Source organism: Hemiscyllium ocellatum (assembly GCF_020745735.1).
Source record: "Hemiscyllium ocellatum isolate sHemOce1 chromosome 27 unlocalized genomic scaffold, sHemOce1.pat.X.cur. SUPER_27_unloc_36, whole genome shotgun sequence".
NCBI lineage: Eukaryota > Metazoa > Chordata > Chondrichthyes > Orectolobiformes > Hemiscylliidae > Hemiscyllium > Hemiscyllium ocellatum.
Window position 1 is genome coordinate 33,901 of NW_026867505.1, and position 21,467 is coordinate 55,367.

The following is a 21,467-nucleotide window of genomic DNA, read 5'->3' on the forward strand; positions in this document are numbered from 1 at the left end:
TCCTGAACCCATTAGACAAACACCGACCTAGCTAACGTACTCGAGCTATAGCTTTCCCAGTCAATATCTGGAAAGTTAAAGTCCCCCATAACAACCATCCTATTACTCTCACTCTTCTCCCTAATCATCCTCGCAATCCTTTCTTCTATGTCTCTCGGACTATTAGTAGGTCTGTAGAAAACTCCTAACAGGGTGACCTCACCTTTACTATTTCTAACCTCAGCCCAAACTTCCTCAAATGGCGAGTCTTCATCCATCGTCCTTTCCACAGCTGTAATCCTTGACAAGCAATGCCACACCTCCCCCTCTTTTACCCCCACCTCTGACCCTACTAAAGCATTTAAACGCTGGAACCTGCAACAGTCAGTCCTGTCCCTGTTCTACCCATGTCTCCGTAATAGCCACAACATCGAAATCCCAGGTACCAACCCACGCTGCAAGTTCACCTACATTATTTCGTATACTTCTCGCATTGAAGTATATACACTTCAAGTCACATTCCTGTTTAGAGGCACCCTCCTTCGAGATTGATGCCATGTTCCTAACCTCCCTACACTCAAGGTCCTGCACCCTAAAGCTACAGTCTAGGTACCCATACCCCTGCAGAGTTAGTTTAAACCCCCTAAAAGAGCACTAGCAAACATCCCCCGAAGGATACTGGTGCCCCTCAGGTTTAGGTGTAGACTATCCTGCTTATATAGTTCCCACCTTCCCCAGAAAGAAGCCCAGTTATCCAGATACCGGAATCCCTCGCTCCTGCACCATCACTGTAGCCAAGCATTTAACTGTTCTCTCTCACTATTCCTCGACTCGCTATCACGTGGCACGGGTAACAAACCAGAGACAACAACTCTGTTTGTTCTAACTCTGAGCTTCCAACCTAGCTCCCTGAAAGCCTGCCTAACATCCTCATCCTTCTACCTACCTATGTCTTTGGGGCCAACGTGGACTACGACTTCAGGCTGCTCCCCCACCCCCTTAAGGAGCCGGAAAACACGATCAGAGACGTCACTTACCCTTGCACCTGGGAGGCAACATACCAGTCGTGAGTCTCTCTCGCCCCCACAAAACCGCCTATCTGTGCACCAAACTATCGAGTCCCCAATAACTATTGGTCTGCTCTTCTCCAAACTTCCCTTCTGAGCAACAGGAACAGGCTCCGTGCCAGAGGCCTGAACCCCATTGCTTACCGCTGGTAAGTCTTCCAACATACGAGATCTTAAGTTGTCTCGAGAATGTGTCTTCAAACAAGTTCTGGGATTTACATATTAATGAACCAAAACCTGCAACCCATCCTAAAAGATGGAAGATTTCACAACAATCTAAGTTTGTTCTATATCATTTCTGTTGCATGAAACTGCGACCTTTTGCTATAAATTTTACTATGATCCTGCTCCACAAACATCTGATGAAGGAGCAGTGTTCCGAAAGTTAGTGCTTCCAAATAAACATGTTGGACTATAACCTGGTGTTGTATGATTTTAAACTTTGTTTCTCGTGAATACATCCCACACCTCCAGGTGCTGCCAGTAAACCTTACAATGTCGATGAAATGATGCAATACCTGTAGAGATGAAAAGTTTACAATTTCTAATGATATTAGCTACTCATTCACTACTCCTTCTGATACACGATGTTGGAAACTTAGTGCAAGAGGTTGAAAGAAATGTGCAGCTTTAAAACAAAAACCTTTTGGATCTCATAGCTTTCATTGACAGTCTGAGACTGGGGTTAAGTTCAAGTTACCTTTATTGACACCCAACTTTGTTACAGTTTCAGATCTCCCCAGCAAAAAAAAGGTGTATGCAAAAAGCTTTTTTTAAAAAACAGCTCAAAGCTCACACACTCCTTCCAACTCCACTTCCTTTACTGTTGGTCAGCACAGAGTTGTCCCTTCATAATTGGTCCTTGGTACGGCCTTAAGCTGAAGGAAGTATTGCCTCACTCAGCAATTTCAACCTACACACTGTGTCCATTTAGGTTACTCCCATCATTTTACATGGGGGGCAGTCAAGAGTCAACCATGCTGCTGTGGGTCTGGAGTCAGGTGTACGCCAGACCGGATAAAGGATGCAGTTGAGATGACTGAGTGAATCCTTTCCTAAAAGGGACATGAGTGAATTAGATGACAGTTTCTCCCCCCAAAAATGGTTTCATTATTAGATTCAGAACTCCAAATTTCTGACCGAATTACCATCCCACCATCTGCCTCGGCGGGATTCAAACCCCGGGAATCCCCGGAACTGGGTTGTTAGTCCAGTCGATAATGGCACTCAGCCGTCTCTCCTTCAATCCTGCAATGTCACGTGAACTTAATAGACAATAGGTGTAGGAGTAGGCCATTCTGCTCTTCGAGCCTGCATCACCATTCATTATGATCATGGCTGATCATCCTCAATCAGCATCCTGTTCCTGCCTTATCTCCATAACCCTTGATTCCATGATCCTTGAGAGCTCTATCCAACTCTTTCTTAAACGAATCCAGAGACTGGGCCTCCACTGCCTTCTGGGACAGAGCATTCCACCCACCCACGACTCTCTGGGTGAAGAAGTTTCTCCTTATCTCTGTCCTAAATGGCCTACCCCTTACTTTGAAGCTGTGTCCTCTGGTTCAGGACTCACCCAACAGTGGAAACATGTTTCCTGCCTCCAGAGTGTCAAATCATTAAATCGCTGCAATGCACAAATAGGCCATTTGGCTCATTGAATGCTATCGGTATAGGAGTTGGGAGGTCATGTTGTAGCTGTACAGGACATTGGTTCGGCCACTTTTGGATTATTGCATTCGATTCTGGTCTCCCTACGATAGGATAGGAATGATGTTGTGAAACTTGAAAGTGTGCAGAAAAGATAGATAAGGATGTCGGCAGGGTTGGAGGGTTTGTGGTATAAGGAGAGTCTGAATAGGATGGGGAGTGTCCCTGGAGTGTCGGAGGCTGAGAGGTGATCTTATGGACATTTATAAAATCATGAAGGGCATGGATAGGGTAAATAGGCTAGAGGAAGAGGTGGAGGCTGGTACAATTACAACATTTAAAAGGCATCTGGATGGGTGTGTGAATAGGAAAGGTTTGGTGGGATATGGGCCAAATGCTGGCAAATGGGATACTAGATTTATATAGGACATCTTATCAGCATGGATGTGTTGGATCAAAAAGTCTATTTCCGTGCTGTATATCTCTATGTCTATTTGATAAAAGATGTTTTATTTCTGTTGATGTAAATATTGTTAGAGAGAGAGAATTCCTCAAGTAGGGGATGATAAGAATCCTGGGAGACCCCTAATTCTGTTCTACTATCTAATTAACATACTTTAAGCACCAAATGTGCATTTATGTCGAATTTTGTTTCATTTTTCTTGTTTTATTCCCTGCTCCGATTACTCTCTCAGTCTGGATGGTTATCAGACTGAGAATATTGTGGATTGGGCCTTGATCGACTGAATGTTTTATTGCTCTGGAAGGTGTAAAAGGGGCTCAGCAGAAAGCCAGCTGAGCTGAGAACAGACAACATCTTACTCTGTGGGAACATGGAGAAGAGGACAGAGAAATCAGGACCTGGAATCCGAGCTGACACCAGAGTACCATGTTATTAGTGCTTTGATTAGCAGTGCCAACCCTCTACCTTTACCTCGCTTCCTATTCAACTTGAATGTCACGTACCCCCTCAATATTCAGATCCAATCCTTGTCATCCTGCAGCCATGTCCCTGTAAGGAGTCTCAGATCATAATTATTCTCTTCAATGTGTGCAGCCAATTCATTCAGTTTTGTTACATGGCAGCACACATTCAGCCAGACAGTCTTCAGTTTCAGTTTTTGTGTTCTGTAGAATCCAGTTTTGATTGATTAGATTAGATTCCCTACAGTGTGGAAACAGGCCCTTCGGCCCAACAAGTCCACACCGACACCCTGAAGAGTAGCCCATCCAGACCCATTTCTTTCTGATTAATGAACCTAACACTATGGGCAATTTAGCATGGCCATTTGACCTGACCTGCACATCTTTGGACTGGGACATTTACTTTTCGTGTCCCTTTCTATCATTCTCTGATGTTCATTTTCCACATCACTACATTGCTCACCTGCCTTGATTCGGATTGGCCATGAAAAATGCATGTTTATACATTCGCAGTAATAGAAGCAGGAGTAGGCCATTTGGTCCATCGAGCTATTCCACCATTCATTAAGATCATGGCTCATCTATCCATCGTCTCAGCTCCTCTTACCTGCATCATCCTGACTATCCTAAAATCACCTACTATACAAAATCCCATCGAACTAAGTCTTGAATATGGCTGCTTCTACTGCTTCCTTGGGCAGAGACTTCCATAGACTCACCACTCTCCGGGAAAAGCGATTCCTTCTCCTCTGTCTTAAACCTACTCCCTAATCTTGTGACCTAGTCTCACTCACCGGCAGAAATGACTAGATAGCGTGGGTCTGGGTGGCATGCTCGTTGGATGGGTCAATGTGGACTTGATGCGATGAATGACCTGCTTCCACGCTGTAGTGATTCTATCATTTACCGCAGTTGTGTTTGCCATGGACCACAGCACCAGAAACTCCCACCTTCTGCAAATCGAAAGACAAGTCCCAACCTGCCCTCTTGTACGTGTGTTATCTAACTGCTTAACCATTTCTATTGAATCCAGCCCACACCTCCCGCTGCTGCCAGTAACCTTTACGAAGCTGATGAGACAATGCAATACCTGCAGTACTGAAAATCGTAAGGCTTCTAACGCTACCAGTTACTGATTCACCGCTCCCACTGATGGACAGCATTGGGAATACAATGTTGGAGGCTGAAAGAAATGAGCAGTTTAAAACAAAAACTCACCTAACCCTTCACTAGGCTCCCTGCTCGGCACACTTTACTTCAATCACTTCAACTCCACATTAAAACAAATTCCCACTTTCCACCAATATTCTGGATGTCCTCACTCACTCAGTTGCTGTCTCACAAATGAAAGATTTCATTGTAGCTTCTGCTCCCAGTAAGGATGAAACATCCTTGAAAGCTGCTCTGAAAGTCCAGTCTTCACAATGACACTTCTGCTTTCCTTCAGTCCAAATTGTCCGTGCTGACCAGATATCCCAAATTAACATAGTCTCATTTGTCAGCACATAACCCATATCCCTCTCAATTCTCCCTATTACCAGATGCCTTTTAAAATACTTTAATTATACCAGCCTCCACCACTTCCTCTGGCTGCTCTTTCCATACACACAACACCCTCTGCGTAAGGAAGGTGCCTGTAAAGTTCCTTTTAAATATTTCCCCTCTCACCTCAGACCTATGCCCTCGAGTTTTGGAAACCCCCACTCTGGGAAAAAGATTTTGGCTATTCACCCTATCCATGCTCCTTATGAGCTTCTATAAAGTCACCCCTCAGCCTCCAATGATCCAAAGAAAACAGCCCAGCCGATTCAGCCTCTCCAAAGAGATCAAACCCTCCAACTTTGGCAATAGCCTTGTAAATCTTTTCCAAATCCTTGCAAAAGTTCGTAACACTTTTCCTGTAGCAGCGAAACCAGAACCGAATGCAGTATTCCAAAAGTGGCCTAATCAATGTCCTGTACAGTCGCAACATGACCTCCCAACATCTATATTGAAATGCACTGACCTATAAAAGCAAATATACCAAATACCTTTTTTGCTATCCTGTCTACCTGCGACTCCACTATGAAGCAGCACTCCAAGGTATGTTTATTCAACAACACTCACCATTAAATGTGTAGATCCTGCCCTGATCTGCCTTTCCAAAATCCATATTTCAAAATGGGGTTGAGAAACATTTAAGCTGTGATTGAATGGTGGAGCAGATCTGATGGACTAAATGGCTTAATTTCTGCACCTATGTTGTATGGTCTCCTGCTGTCCTGGACACAGTGAGAGAATTGGAAGCAGGAATAGGTCATCTATATTTCCAGCTGGCACCAGCATTGAACAGTTCATAACTGGATATAAACATACCTGCATCTAGATGGATAGGCTGGGACTTTTTCACTGGAGCATCAGAGGTTGGGAGGTGACCTTAGAGAGGATTATAAAATCATGAGAGGTATAAATGAGGTGAACGGCAAGTATTCTTTCCCTAGTGTGGGTGTTTCAAGATTAGGGAGCAAATTTTGAAGGTGAAGAAAGAAATATTTTAAAAAGACATGAGGGGCACCTTTTTTTCTAAAAGATAAAGAGTAGATCGTGTGAGGAATCAATGTCCGGAGGAGTTGCTGGATGCTGGTGCAGTTACAATGTTTAAAAGGCATTTGGATAAGTACATGAATAGGGACAGTTCGGAGGGATATGGGCCAATCATTGGCAGGTGGGCCCAGGTTAGTTTCAGAACACCATCAGCATGGACGTGTTCGACTGAATGGTCTGTTTCTGTGCTGTATGACTCTGTAACTGCTCTGTACTGGTCTTAAAACCATTTTCTTGCCTCCTCCCATAACTTCTTCGTTCTTCAAAGTCACATGAACTCAGCCTTGAATAAATTCAATAACCGACCTAACTGCAGGAAGACATCCTCACTTCTGAACTCAATTCCTCTCGCTGATATACCACTTGCTTTGTTCATTGCTTGCTGCACTTTCTGACAACTGGCAGTGACTGGTGTAGAAGGACACTGAGGCCCCTTTGTCTATCCACACGTCACTCTTGATGAAGTGCTCGCGCCCGAAACGTCAACTCTCCTCCTCCTCAGTTGCTGCCTGACCGACTGTGGTTTTCCAGCGCCACAATATTCAACTCTGATACAGCACAACAGTCCAACGTTGAACACGTACACCTTAGTCCAACACGGGCACCTCCCGATCATAACAAATATTAAGCGTCCAAATGCGAATACGGGAGACAAATGCCGACGCTATTTTATTTTGCCGATTTTTTTCCCTGTGCCTCGACATTTTATTTCTTTTGCATTTTGTCTGGCTGCTCAACGTTTCTGTCCTTTCTCCAGGGTAGAGGTATTCCAAAACTAGAGGGTAAAGGCTTAGGGTGTGGGAGAAAGATTTTAAAAGATCTGAAAAGCTAGGAATAGAACATTTACCCCTTACTGGGCGAAAGTGAGGACTGCAGATGCTGGAGATTAGAGTCGAGAGTGTGGAGCTGGAAAAGCGCAGCAGGTCAGGCAGCATCCGAGGACCAGGAGAATTGACGTTTCAGGCAAAACCCTTCATCAGGAAATAGCCATGGGGAACTGCAGGGCTGTAGCCTAATCGAGTGAGTAAGTGGGATGCTGTTGGGAAGGTCGGTGTGAATGGCCTGTAGGGATGATATGGTTCCACTGCCTTAGCCACGTGTATTGTGAGAAATGTAGGAGGAGTGGGTTCCAGTTCGTGGGACATTGACACCAGGCCTGGAGAAGGTGGCATTTGTGCCGTCTCTCTCTTCACATTCTGTCCCCCTGTCCATTTTCTCCCCATTCACTGCCCCCTGCCCATTCTCTCTCCTCACACTGCACCCTCTGTTCTCCACCCAACCCTCTGAACCCCAGTCTGTTCCCCTGTCCATTTCCCTCCTTTCTCCACCACCCCCAGCGACCCCCTCATCCCCCGCACCCCCACAATCGTCCTTTCTCGTGCCTCAGCCCTCTTTGATCGCTGTATGAAGTCTTTCTCTGGTGAGAGAGAGAATGGATGGTGATGACTTTACCTGGGAAACACGGCATGTTCGGAAATAGTTGATATTTAAAATTGAGAATAACTAAAACCGTCTATTCAGAAACTTCGTTAAAGTCGGGAAGAATGTTATTTTTTCCAAAACAAAAGCTGCAAAAATCTTTCTGAAACTTGCATTGATGTATGTGCAGTTAGGCCACAACAAAGGAGAGGCTGTAAGGAGTGAATGAGTGAATAAAAGACAAGTCCAACCTTGCCCTCGAGGAGAAAGTGAAAACTGCAGATGCTGGAGATCAGAGTCGAGAGCGTGGTGTTGGAAAAGCTCAGCAGGTCAGGCAGCATCCAAGGGGCAGGAGAATCGCGTTTCGTGCATAAGCACTTGGCACTCGGCCATCGTTCGTTCAATCCCCCTGCGATGGCGCGTGAACTCACTGGTGCCTCCGCAGGTGGGAGGAGCAGGTGAATCCTTTCCGGCACTTACAGCAGGTGAATGGCCTCTCTCCGGTGTGGAGCCGCTGGTGGGTCAGCAGTGCAGCTGACTGAGTGACCCCTCTCCCGCACATGGGGCACGCGAATGGCTTCTCTCCCTTGTGGACCCACTCGTGCGCCTGCAGATGGCTGATCCGACTGAAGCCCTTCCTGCACACTGAGCAGGTGAATGGCCTCTCCCCTGTGTGAATGAGTCTGTGGGTTTTCAGCACGGATGGGGAAGGGAATCCTTTCCCACGGTCCCCACATTTCCACGTTTTCCCCATTGAAGGAGCTTTCCTTGTGTTACTCTGGGTTTGAAATTACCAGTCTATCCCCACCGTGAGGGGTGAGAGTTTGATTCCCCTAAGCTGAGTAAATGGTTTGAAGCACTTTTCACAGTCAGCGCACTGAATCTCCCTCACTCGGGTGTCTCAGTATTCTTCCTGCCACACCAGTGTCCAAAATCTTTCAAGCAAACATGTCTTCTTGATTGGAATGGCTGCTGATATTCAAGGCCCAATGAATCAAGTGGCTCTGTCAGAAGTTGATGTATCATTTGCTTTCAGATTTCTTTCTGCACATCTTCCTGCAAAGAAAAATCACAAAATAAGTGATCACTGTCAGTACAGTTAAATGAACATAACATAAGTGGCAATTCCTGTAGATTGCCAGATGCCTGCTGATCACATATTATCCAGGCCACAGAAACCTGAAAACTCTCATGCAGCCAGACAGGCTTCGGTATGTATGGAGGAAAACTTCATTTCAGTGACAATAACATGGAACAAACTGCCTACAAAGATGCTGGAAATGGAGCTGAATCAAGGATATGAAAATGAAATGTTAACACTGCTTGAGAAAAGAAAGGCAGTAAAATTGCTGAATGACTTCCTGCTGGCCTATTAAATAAAAAATAATTACAAAAAAGGACGTAACTCCATTATTACATTAGAAGGTGAATAATAATTTCAAACAAACTTTTACAACAGCCAACAATATCAGATATACACCATATAGAATAAAGAACAAAGAAAATTTATAGCCCAGGAACAGGCCCTTCAAGCCTGAGCCGATCCAAATGTACTGTCTAAACCTGTTGGTCAATTCCTAAGTACTGTATCCCTCTACTCCCCACCCACTCATGCATTTATCCAGACGCATCTTGAATGAATCTACCGTGCCTGCCTCTACCACTCTGCTGACAACGCGTTCCAAACGCCCACCATCCTTTGTGTGAACTAAAACTTGTTTTCGCTTTGAATAAGTGCTGCCATTGCCTCGTTCATTGTAATGGTAGTTCTGCCCAATCCCTGAGTCAGGAAGTCGGATCTCGTTTAACGAAGCTGCTTTTTGAGAAAATTGATTATCCGTTTTCGCACAAGATAATGTAAGAAGCAAGGACTCGTTTGGGATTCGAACGCGGGATCTCTTACACGAGCACGCATCAGGAGGCCGGAAGCGAGAATCATACCGCTAGACCAACGAGCCACATTTAACTGCTGCTTTACATTTTTTTTTAATAATATGCCAATCCCTTAAATGCTGCCCAATTCTTTGGGAATCTAACTTTTTAGTTGTGAACATGAGTAAAGGAGCAATCCTTTTCGAGGGTGCAAACTGTACACGTGCCAAACTGAGGGAATACACGAGGAAAATAGCTTTAAGAGAGATGGAAAGTATTTGAGCACCTTTGGAGTGTCTGCTCCCTCCCTGGGTTCACTCCAGTTGCTACAAATGAATAGTGTTTCACCCACCCCTACCTCCCCTCCCCCCTCGCTGCTGGAGGATGGTATATGGAAAGGGTGTGACATTGCTTTGCTCCCAGATATTGCCCAGAGGGAGGAAGTTTCACTGAAACTGACAGGGCTGCATCCGCATTGTGACGTCAACAATGGAGGGCGGGCCGGACAGCTGCCCTGCAGTTGAGGCACGTGTGGAGGGGAGGACACTTTGCAAATCCCACTCTCCTCCAAGTCAATGCAGTTTGAGTTCAAGCAAAGCAAGGGGTTTAAATTTATTTTAGGAAACCACCTTTGTGCCGTGGGAAAACTCCTGCCGCTGGAAATACAGTGCTACAGATTCAAATTAACAGAAGCAGGAGTAGACCATTTGGGAAAGCCTACTTCGTCATTCATTAAGATCACAGCTCCACCAAACTGCACTATTCCGACTAACCGGTAAAGCGCATTTCAGAAGAATGGACAGCCAGTAGGCCAGCTAAAAACAGCTCCCCGGACCAGGAATCGGACCCGGGCCGCGGCGGTGAGAGCGCCAAATCCTAACCACTAGACCACCAGGGAGACATAAAGCCGTCCTTGTAGCTCTGCTGAAAATGGCCTCGCTGCCCGGGAATCGAACCCGGGCTGCAGCAGTAAGAAGACTTTCACCGGCGCATCCATCAATGTAACTTTTTTGTGTCCATTGCTCCCGATGCGATCTCGAGAACATTGGGGAGACTTAGAGTCAAGTCACATCTCCGGGACTCTCCTGCGCGCCTTTATTGCAAAAAAGCGCGGAGTGGACCCGGAAGCTGGTGTAGCGCAAGCTAACCTTGGGTAGGTTTCTCTTCCTATAAAGGCGCGCAGGAGAGTCCCGCAGACGTGACTTGACTCTCCTGTCTCCCCAATGTTATAGAGATCGCATCGGGAGCAATGGACACAAAAACTTACGTTGATGGATACAAGAAAAATTAAATTTAAACTGTAAAACACACGTAACCGCGTCTACAAACAGACACTGCCAAGCAGCCCCGACCTGCTCCTTTCTCACCCCGACCAAATACACACAGACAACATGTCAAAGTGGTTCATAAGAGGAGAAATGGGGCATTGAAGAGGAGTGAAATGATTGCTTTTGGTCACCGCCACCATTGTCCGAAAAACAGGTTGAAAGGATTCTTAAAAGGTAGGCAAAGAAGTGGAGTGGTATAACACTTCAGACACCGCAAAGTGTCAGACCACTTTCTAGTGGAAGAATACTTAAGATCTGTATCCCAATCTTGAGTGAGACTGGTTCTATTTCCAAAGTAGGAATTTATAAAATCTCACATGGATTGACTGCCTGTAGATTGTATTTGGCTCAAAAAGCACACAATGTATTTGCAAATACAAAATCACACCAAAGCCTTATATGTAAGTGTGCACGCATGAGAGTATGTGCGAGTGTGTGCGTGCTTGATAAAGTGTGTGAGTGATAGAGTATCAGCCTGTGAGAGGGTGTATATGTGTGTGTGTCAGAGGGGGATCTGTGTGAATGTGAGAGTGTGTGCTTTGTCTGGGTGTGAGAGAGCGTGACAGTGAAGTAAGGTTACCTGTCATGTGACAGGAATCCAAGGTCCTGGTTGATGCCATCCTCATGTGTTCCGAACTTGGACACCAGCCTTTCATCCAGGAATGATGTGTGGATGTACAAACGTGCCTCAGCTACCTTCTGCTCAGGCTTTCTACTCCAGTCAATGCCAGTTGTCACATAGGTGCAGCAAGCAATCAGCAAGGCAAGTGGTGTATTAGCAAGAGGAACTGAGTTCAAAGTGGGGGTGCCTTCCTGTAGTTAGGGAGGTATTAAATATATTCAAAGCTGAGTTCATCTGACTTTTGAATCTCAAAAATAGTTATGGGGGAAGACAAGAAATTAAAATATATATATTTTTATTCAAAACTTTTTCAAATCTCTCGCAACACCTCTATATACAAAAAAGAACAATACCAAAATACAGAAAAATAGTAGTACAACAATTTCATATTATGATACTATTAATAATGAGCTACCTATTATTCTACTAGGACAAACTTAGCTTAAACTAAACTACAATCAAATTGAATAAAAATAAAATTAAACATAATTTAAGTTAATTTGAATTCTATCACATTACTTTATTCTATTTCAATCACCACATCTCCATTAAGGCTTCCATCCATGGGAGCACCAGTTATTGCACCCGTATTCTTTTCACCCAGCCTTGCTCTCCCAGGGCCCCATGAGCGCCCAGACTGATTCCCACAGCTATACCATGGTCCTAATTAATACTGCTGATCAGTCTGCATCAATATAATTTAGAAAGGGCTGCCACGTCTTGTAAAACTACTGTTTTGTGGTGCACCATATTTGTGAGATCATCTTGGGGGCGGATGCTCCATCACCAGCATATGCCAGGCCATAAGCCCTGGGTGTTTTTCCAATGTCCAACTCGTTAAAATGTTCTTCCTTGCACAGTGCGTAAGAATGTTACACAGTCTGTTTCTATGTTCTCCGAGAGAAGGCAAATTTGTCAACCCCCAGGATGTCCTTCAGCTCCCTTACTATAGCACTCCAGTATCTCTGGATCTTACAACATGACCAATAGCAGTGTGTGTGAGTGCCTATACTAATGTTACATTTGGGATACCCTGGTGATGCGCCACTCTTGAACCTAGCTAGCCTCTCTGGCACCACATAAGCCCTGTGTAAAATCTTCAATTGCATGCCCTGTGCTTTGTTACATGTTGAAATTTTCCTTACATTTTCCCATATATCTTGCCATACTTCTAATGAAATATTCTCGCTCCCGATTCCACATGGTAGAGAGTCCCTCCACATCTCCTAAGGTATGTCCCTTCTGTGAATGATACAACGTACTAACAGAAAGAGTGCCCGTACACAGAGTACTCTTTACTCCACATTTGACCTGTAAAGCTGAGCCAGGAGTGTGGTCTTCCTCTGTATATAATCCCTTAGCTGAAAGTACCGGAAAAGGCCCCTATTAGACAATGCATATTTCTGTCTTAGCTGGCTAAATGACATCAGACCTAACCCTCAAATAAATCTTCCCTCCAGGAGATTCCCTTATACTCCCATGACTTAAAGCCGGAGTCTATTGCCCCAGGTTTAAATCCTTAGGCTGCCACCTGCGGGGTAATCAGCGAGGTCTTCAGCCAATTGCCCTTGTCTTGCCTCCGTGTCCTCCAGGCTTTCACTGTATTTAAAATGATTGTACTCTTTCACTGCTCAGTCTTGGATTTCATCTTATCAATGAATAATAGATTAACTCGGGGACATCTCGACTGCAATGCTTCAACGTCAAGCAAAATCAACCTCGTGTCCCCCCGTGCCCAGTCACCCACATATGCTAAGAAAGCGCTTATTTGATATCTCTCCAAGTCCAAAAGATCCACTCCTCCTCACCCTGTGAGAGCTGCAATTTGGTAAACTTAATTAGGGGGTGACTGCGACACCAAATAAAATAACCTAGCCAACCATTGAGCCTCCGTAATACCCATCTGGGTAGCAACAACAGGAGCATTCTCATGGGGTACAACAGGCGAGGAAGAACATTCATTTTAATCAGAGCTATTCGGCCTAACCATGATAATGGTAATCCGTCCCACTGCTGTAAATCCTGCTTTATCCTCTCCAGTAATTGTACATAGTTAGCTTTATACAGCTGGTGGAAGGCAGGGGTAATAAAAATTCCCAAATACAAAAGCCCTTTTGACGACCATCTAAACAGGAACTGCATTCCATCCTCCAGCATGGCGTCTGATTTTGTAAAGTTGATCCTGCAGCCTGAAAAACTTCCAAATAAATTAATTGTTTGAATCAATCGAGGAACAGACTCCTCCAGATTGGCCAAGAACAGAAGGACATCATCAGCATATAGGGTAATCTTATGTTTCCCCATTCCCATTCCTGGCCCCACTATTTCAGGATTCCTCCTGATAGCCTCAGCTAATGGCTCAATTGCCAAGGTAGATAGCAGCGGTGAAAGAGGACATCCCTTTCGACTACCTCTCCCAGCATTAAAGTTATCTGACTTAGTGCCATTTGTGATGATTGCTGCCTTAGGATCATTATACAACACCACCACCCATCTAGCAAAGGTTGTCCCCAGACCAAAGCGCTTGAGAATCCCAAACAGGTACAGCCATTCTATCTGGTCAAATGCCTTTTCTGCATCTAGGGAGGCCACCGAACCCAGGATCAACCTTTGCTGGCATACCTGCACCATGTTCAGTACCCTCCTGATATTGTTGGAGGAGCTACTGCCCTTAACAAAACTCATCTGATCTTCTTTCACAATACAGGACAACACCTTTTCCAACCCCAGAGCCAGCGTCTTGGGTAGAATTTTAAAATCTACATTCAACAGTGAAATGGGTCTGTATGAAGCACATTCTTTGGGCTCTTTCCCCTTCTTTATAATGAGGGAGATATTAGCCTCCCTAAGAGAGGGCGGAAGACAACCCATGCATATGAATAGCTATACATCCCCAGAAGTGGCTCCACCAACACACTTATGAATTCCTATAGAATTCACTTGGGAATCCATCTGACCGTGGTGCTTCATTGCATCCTGCACCTCCTGTATCGTCATAGGCATATTCAACAGGAAACCTGTTCCACGTTTATACTAGGGAGGTGCAGGATCTCAAAAAAGGCCTGTATTCTCGCTGCACCATGTTCATCTCCCTCCGACCGATATAACTCTGCAAATTATTCCCTAAATCTAACATTAATCTTCTTTAACTCACGGGTAACTTTGCCAGCCTTCTCTCGAACAGACATAATAGATTGGGAAGCATTTTTCTTTCTGGCCAGATATCTACCTGGCTTATCTCCAACTTCCAACAATCTTTGTTGAGCAAAGCAGACCTTTTTTTCCCCAGTGTGTGCAATGAGTTGGGAGCAGCTGGAGAGCTGCAGCTTCACCAGTGAAGGCCTATTATAGTATACTTCCTCAGCTATCTGCAGACGGGTCTCCAGCATCTGTTGTTGCTCCTTCCTCTGCGTCCTTCTAGCCATTGAATAAAAAATAGTCAAGCCTCATAAATATGCCTTATTGGCCTCCTACAGTATTTCCGGATTACTGGCCGTACCCAAGTTGGTACCCAGAAGGCTCTGAACTCTTGTGATGTACTCAACAAATTTGCTATCCCTTAGCAGGAATGGGTCCATGCACCAGTGCTGTACATCCATTCCACCACTCTTGATTTTACCATCTAAATACACTGGCACATGGTCTGAGACAGCTATATTGCCAATTTCACACGCCAATGTTCTGTCCAAGCAATCCAATGGCATTAAAAAGTGTCAGTTCCCATGTGGTACTTGTGTGGGTTGGAAGAGAAAGTAGGGTGGAGATGCCTCCACACATCCATTAATCCCAACTCCTCGCACATGTCCACCAACTGCTTAGGTTGCGCGGGTATACCTGCCTGGTCCCTTGGCGCCCTGTCTACCTCGGGATCTATTAGACGATTAAAATCCTCTCCAATGACCATGAGGCGTACCCCAAGACTCATTAATTTAGCAGCTGCATCAATTAGAAATTTAAGAGGGTGCACCGGAGGGACAATACACATTCAGGATGCCATACCCCTCATCATGTATTAGAGCTTTAAGAATGACGGACAGTCCATATTCGTCCTTAATTTGCTCAATTTCCTGGAAAGGGAGGTTCCTTCTTACCAGTATAGCAACTCCTCTACACATGGAGCTAAAAGAGGAGAAGAATACCCGATCATAACCTCCTTGCTGCAGTTTCAGATGTTCCTTATCAGTTAAATGTGTCCACCCTTTCCTTCCCGAGGCTTGACAGCACCTTCTTTCTTTTAAATGGGGGAATGGCTCCCTTTTACATTCCAGGTGCACCACCTGAACGAATCAGTAGACATTGCCATCCAGGGAAGCCTGTGGTTTCCCAAGAGGAGGAAGCTTATCTGAGGTGCGGTGAGCAACAAAGACATTAACTCGATAAAGTCTAAAAACTGCTCCTATTAAAACTACTATAAATAAAAATCTAACCACCACATATAACTTAAGCAAATGCTCAAATAACCCCCAATTATGTAGAGATCTCTTCCCCCCTCCCCCCCCCCCCCCAACCCCCACCATTGCCACCATCCTGGCTCCTTCCCACTGAGGCTGTGCCCCAAACGCCAGGCAATTCACAGATTGAAAAAAACATGTTATTTACATTCTGAGAGTTAACAATGGTTGCCCATCTCCCCACACCCCTTCTCCATACATCTTAAACACAGGTATAGCCACCCCCAATCCAAAAACAAAAGGACAGCAGTGAAAAAAAGGCCCCAGACAATACCTAACTGACCGATATACTAAATAATTCCAGTTTTACGCCAAGGCAGTACGTATAAAGCCGATAACCACAAAATAAGGGGCAAAAAATAGCATTGTCTGGAATGACGTCCCTCCCGCCTTCACCTCAACTCAATTTCTTTAATTCAGAGAACTCGCAAAGTCCTTCGCCTTTTCTGCTGAATCAAATTATATACTGTCCCTCCATGAGTAAAACGCAATACAGTCAGGGACCTCAAGGAATATTGTATGTTCAGATCCCTTAATTTTCTCTTAACTTAATTAAATGCCTTTTTCTTAATCCAGGCTCCTGAGAAGTCCTGAAAATATATTATTCTGATCAATTGTACATTAGAGCCTGTGGATCTCTTCCCAGTCTTCTTGCTGTTTTAATCACTAACTGATTTTCTTTATCATGCAGGAGCCGCACTCGGACCACGCAGGGCTGTGGGTCCGACCCGGACCTGCACATTTCGATCCAGTGTGCCCGCTCCACACTCAACAGGCCCGACTCCAACTCCAGCCCCAGGAATCCAATAAGGTCTTCGCCTTCCTCGCATTCCGGAAGACCCATGAGCTGTAAGATTTCTCTTCTACTTTAGTTTTCCAGGTCGTCCACTTGCTCCTGAAGGACCCAAACCTGGTCTTCCAGCGTTTGGATCCTTCCTCCTGAGACCTCCGCCACGGTCTCCGATGCCACAGTCCTCTCCTCCGCTGCCTATTCTCTTCGGGCCAACACGTGAATTTCCTGTCCATGCTTTTCCAGCGTGGCAGATAGTGGTTCCACCGCTGCTTCAATCTTTTCTCAGAGTTTGGCAAACACCGAGAGTAACTGCTGCTGTCCCATTAAATCCACAGGGATTGCCCTGGAAGTTTGAGCAATGGCTCCAGGCACCCACGATGTAGTTGGGGAGTGCCTTACCTGCTTCACCCCTTTCGGCCCCTTTCCTTCATTTGCTTTCATTCTGTTCCTAAAGCTGTCAAACCACAATTATAGCAGCTCCAGACGTTCAGTAAGTTTATATTCGCAATTTTTTTCTTCTACGGATGGTTAATGAGGTGGGGAGAGGGGTAAAAGTCCACCTTGCCAGGGGGTGTGGCACAGAACCCAGCACAGCAGACCACTCAAACCACCGCCATTTTGGATTTCCAAGAAAATGGTTTTAAGACCAGTACAGAACGGTGGCACAGTGGTTAGCACTGCTGCCTCACAGTGCCGGAGACCTGGGTTCAATTCCTGACTCAGGCAATCGACTGCGTGGAGTTTGCACATTCTCCCCGTGTCTGTGTGGGTTTCCTCCGGGTGCTCCGGTTTCCTCCCACAGTCCAAAGATGTGCAGGTTAGGTGAATTGGCCAGGATAAATTGCCCGTAGTGTTAGGTAAAGGGGTAAAATGTAGAGGTATGGGTGGTTGCACTTGGCGGGTCGGTGTGGACTTGTTGGGCCAAAGGGCCTGTTTCCACACTGTAAGTAATCTAATCTAATCTAAAGAACAGCTACAGAGTTATACAGCAGAGAAACAGATCCTTCGGTCCAACTAGTCTATGCTGACTATGTTCTCAAACCCAACTAGTCCCATCTGCCAGTGATTGGTCCACATACCTCCTATTCATGTACTTTTCCAAATGTCTTTTGAACATTGTCACTGTACATACATCCACTACTTCCTCTGGACACCCATTGCGCACACAAACCACTCACTGTGTGAAAAAAATGGAGCTCTTCGTGTCTTTTTAAAATCTTTCTTCTCTCCTCTTCAAACTTTGCTCCCTAATCTTGAAAGCCCCACCCTAGGAAAAGGACACCTGCCTTTCACCTCATCTGTACCCCTCATGATATTATAATCCTCTGTAAGGTCACCTCTCAATCTCCTCTGCTCCAGTGAAAGAAATCCCAGTCTCCACTGACTGCAGGTATATTCATGTTCAGTTATGATGTGTTCAGTGTTGGTGCAGGTTCAAATGGCCAACTCCTGCTCCCAATTCTCTCACTGTGTGTCCAGCACAGCATTGGGAGATTGGGAAAGGGGAGGGATAGATATGTTGTTTGTTTTTATTTTTAAAATGCACTTGATTCCACAAATAAAAGCAACAGGTACAAGTACAGCACATGCAGTATTCCTCATTGCAGCTTCAAGGTTTTGTGTCCTCTTCTTCCGTGTTGGCTCCAGCACATTCGGCTTCCTCCCCCCACCACCCACCCACCCAATCCCCGCCCTGAGCCGTTGATGCTCACATTCTATAAAATAAAGAGAGGGATAGACAAGGTCTTTTCTCTGGGAGTGTAGAACTATACAGCAGTAGGTTTAGGGTGAGGTGGCCCAGGGAGGAGGCGAGGGATTTAAAAGGAACCTAAGGGGCAATTCATGCAGAAGATGGCGTGTGTAAGAAAAGAGCTGCCAGAGGAAGTAGTAGATGCTGGTATAATTATGACACATTTAAAAGGCATCTGGACAGGTTTATGAATAGGAAGGGTTTAGAGGGATATGGGCCAAATGCTGGCAAATGAGACCAGATTCGGTGAGGATATCTGGCCAGCATAGACCAGTTGGACCAAAGGACCTGTTTCTGTTCTGTATATCTTGATGACTCTGGTTTGCCACACCAGTCTGTTCAATTTCACTCTGGTGTCATAGCCTTGGTGTCTCATTCCAAAACTCCCCCACCCCCGTGGGGGCACGTTAACAATTTTGTGTCTGATTGGTTGTCAAGAAGCTGCTTTGCAGGTTCATCCTGAATTTACACACTATATTTTTGCTTCCACAACTCAGACCGGCTCACTCTCAACAGTATCCCAATGTCGTGGAAGATATTAATTTTCAGGTGGAGGTATCCAAAATTCAGAGAGGTGTCAGTTGTGACTGTTTTGCTCTTCTGTCCCTGTCAGATCCTGAATCAGCACTTTCAGGAGAATTAGAATGGAGTGAGAACAGAGGGAGAGAGGGAGTGAGTGAAAAAGTGGGATGGTGCTTTCAGTTTTATGGAATAACAAAAGAAAAGAATGTTCTGCAGAAAGTAGAATTGCTTGTTCTGAATTTCTACCCTGGACTGACAGTGATGACTTTTTGCAGAGTATTTGATCTGAAGATGAAGTTTCAAAATCAAGATGAAGGGCTTATGCCTGAACCATTGACTCTCCTGCTCCTCGGATGCTGTCTGACCCGCAGTTTTCGACTCTGATTCTCCAGCATTTGTGAGTCACTCAATCCATCGGGACTGCAACAATTTTCGACTGTGATCCAATTGGTTCCTGTTTCAGTACGTTTTCAGCATCAGTGGGACTGGAAGAGAGACCCTACTGTTGAAGCAACACAGAGTGAGGAGCCTGAAACAGTTATCTGGCCTGAAAAGAGGAATTCAAGGCTGGGAGAGGACATACACGCATTTGTGTGCAACTGTAGCTTTGGCCATGGAGAAACCATGGAAGTGTGGCGACTGCGGGAAAGGTTTCCGTGTCCCGTCTGCCCTGGAGACACATCGTCGCAGTCACACCAGGGAGAAGCCATTCTCCTGTCCTGAGTGCGGGAAGGCCTTCAGTGATTCCTCTGCCCTGCTGAGGCACCGGCGAGTGCACACAGGGGAGAGGCCCTTCAGCTGCCCTGAGTGCAGAAAGAGCTTCAGCGATTCCTCCGCCCGGCTGAGGCACTTGCGGGTGCACACAGGGGAGAGGCCCTTCAGCTGCCTCAAGTGTGGGAAGGCCTTCAACGATTCCTCCGCCCTGATCAGGCACCAGCGGCTGCACACAGGGGAGAGGCCCTTCCGCTGCCCCGATTGTGGGAAGGTGTTCACTCGCTCCTCCCACTCGTGATTCACCGGCGGGTCCACACCGGTGAGAAGCCATTCCCCTGCCCCAAATGTGGGAAGGCCTTCAGCGATTCCTCTGACCTGCTGGCCCACCGGCGGGTCCACACTGGCGAGAGGCCGTTCACCTGCTCTGTCTGCGGGAAGTGCTTCACACGCTCTTCTGACCTGCTGAAGCACCAGCGTGTCCACACTGGGGAAAGGCCCTTCAGCTGCTCTGAGTGCGGGAAGGGCTTTACTCAGGCATCCCACCTGCTGACACACCGGTGGGTCCACACTGGGGAGAGGCCGTTCACCTGCCTCGAGTGCGGGAAGGGCTTTGCTGTCTCCTCCAGTCTACTGACGCACCAGCGGGTCCACACTGGGGAGAGGCCGTTTGCCTGCCCTGAGTGTGGGCAGAGGTTCACAATGTCCTGCAGTTTGAACAAGCACCAGCGGAGGCACCAATGCTCCCAACAATCAGATTCTGCCGGTAACGCTGCTGAGGGTCACCCCCAGGTCTGAACCTCCTGCCCTTTCTGACAGTGGGGGTAATGAGAGTTGGTAGGCTTTTTTGTTTTCTACTGGGGGAGTGGAGGGGGAAGGGGGGGTGGTGGCTCAGTGGTTCGCACTGCTGCCTCATAGCGCCAGGGACCCAGATTTGATTCTATCCTCAGGGTAACTGTCTGTGTGGAGTTTGCATGTAATTCCCCTCAGTGTCTGCGTGGGTTTCCTTTGCGTGTTCCAGTGTCTTCCCAAAGTCCAAACGTGCACATGTTTGGGCGAATTGGCCAAGCTAAATAGTCCCACAGTGTTCAGGAATGTGTAGATGTGCTGCATTAGTTTGGGGTAAGTGCAGAGTGATCGGGTAGGAGAATGTGTCTGGATGAGTTACTCTTATTAGGGTTGGTCTGAACTTGTTGGGCAGAAGGGCCGGTTTCCACACTGTAGTGATTGTATGATTCCGTGAACATTTCTTCCAGTGGGCACTGCTGCTCATTGAGCCCAGGACCCGCACGAACTTAAGACCATTGGAGCAGAAGTTAGGATATTTTGACCCATCGAATCTGCTCCACCATTTGTTAGAGACAAAATAAAAAACTGCAGATGCTGGAATCTAAAATAGACAAGCAGGGGCTGGGCACAACAAGGCAGGCAGCACCAGGAGGTGGAGAAGTCAGCATTTCAGGGATTATCCCTCCGGACTGAAGAAGGGTTCTACCCGAAACGTTGACATCTCCATCAGAAATGATTTACCAGGATATTGTCAGAACTAGAGGACGTAGATTTAGAGTGAGAGGGGAAAGATTTAAAAGGGACCGAAAGGGAAAACGTTTAATGCAGAGTGTGGTGCGTGTATGGAATAAGCTGCCAGAGGAAGTGGAGGAGGCTGGTAGAATTACAGAATTTAAAAGACATTTAGTCGGAGACGTGAATAGAAAGGGTTAGAGGGATTTGGGCCAAGTGCTATGAAATGGGACTAGATTAATTTAGAATATCTGGTCAGCGTGGACGAGTTGGAC

At 46.1% G+C, this 21,467-nt stretch overlaps 1 pseudogene; it reads left to right on the forward strand.

The window, feature by feature from the left end:
• The first annotated feature begins 19,573 nt into the window (after positions 1-19,573).
• On the forward strand, positions 19,574-20,523 carry LOC132808195 (gastrula zinc finger protein XlCGF8.2DB-like; annotated as a pseudogene).
• The last annotated feature ends 944 nt before the right edge of the window (positions 20,524-21,467 follow it).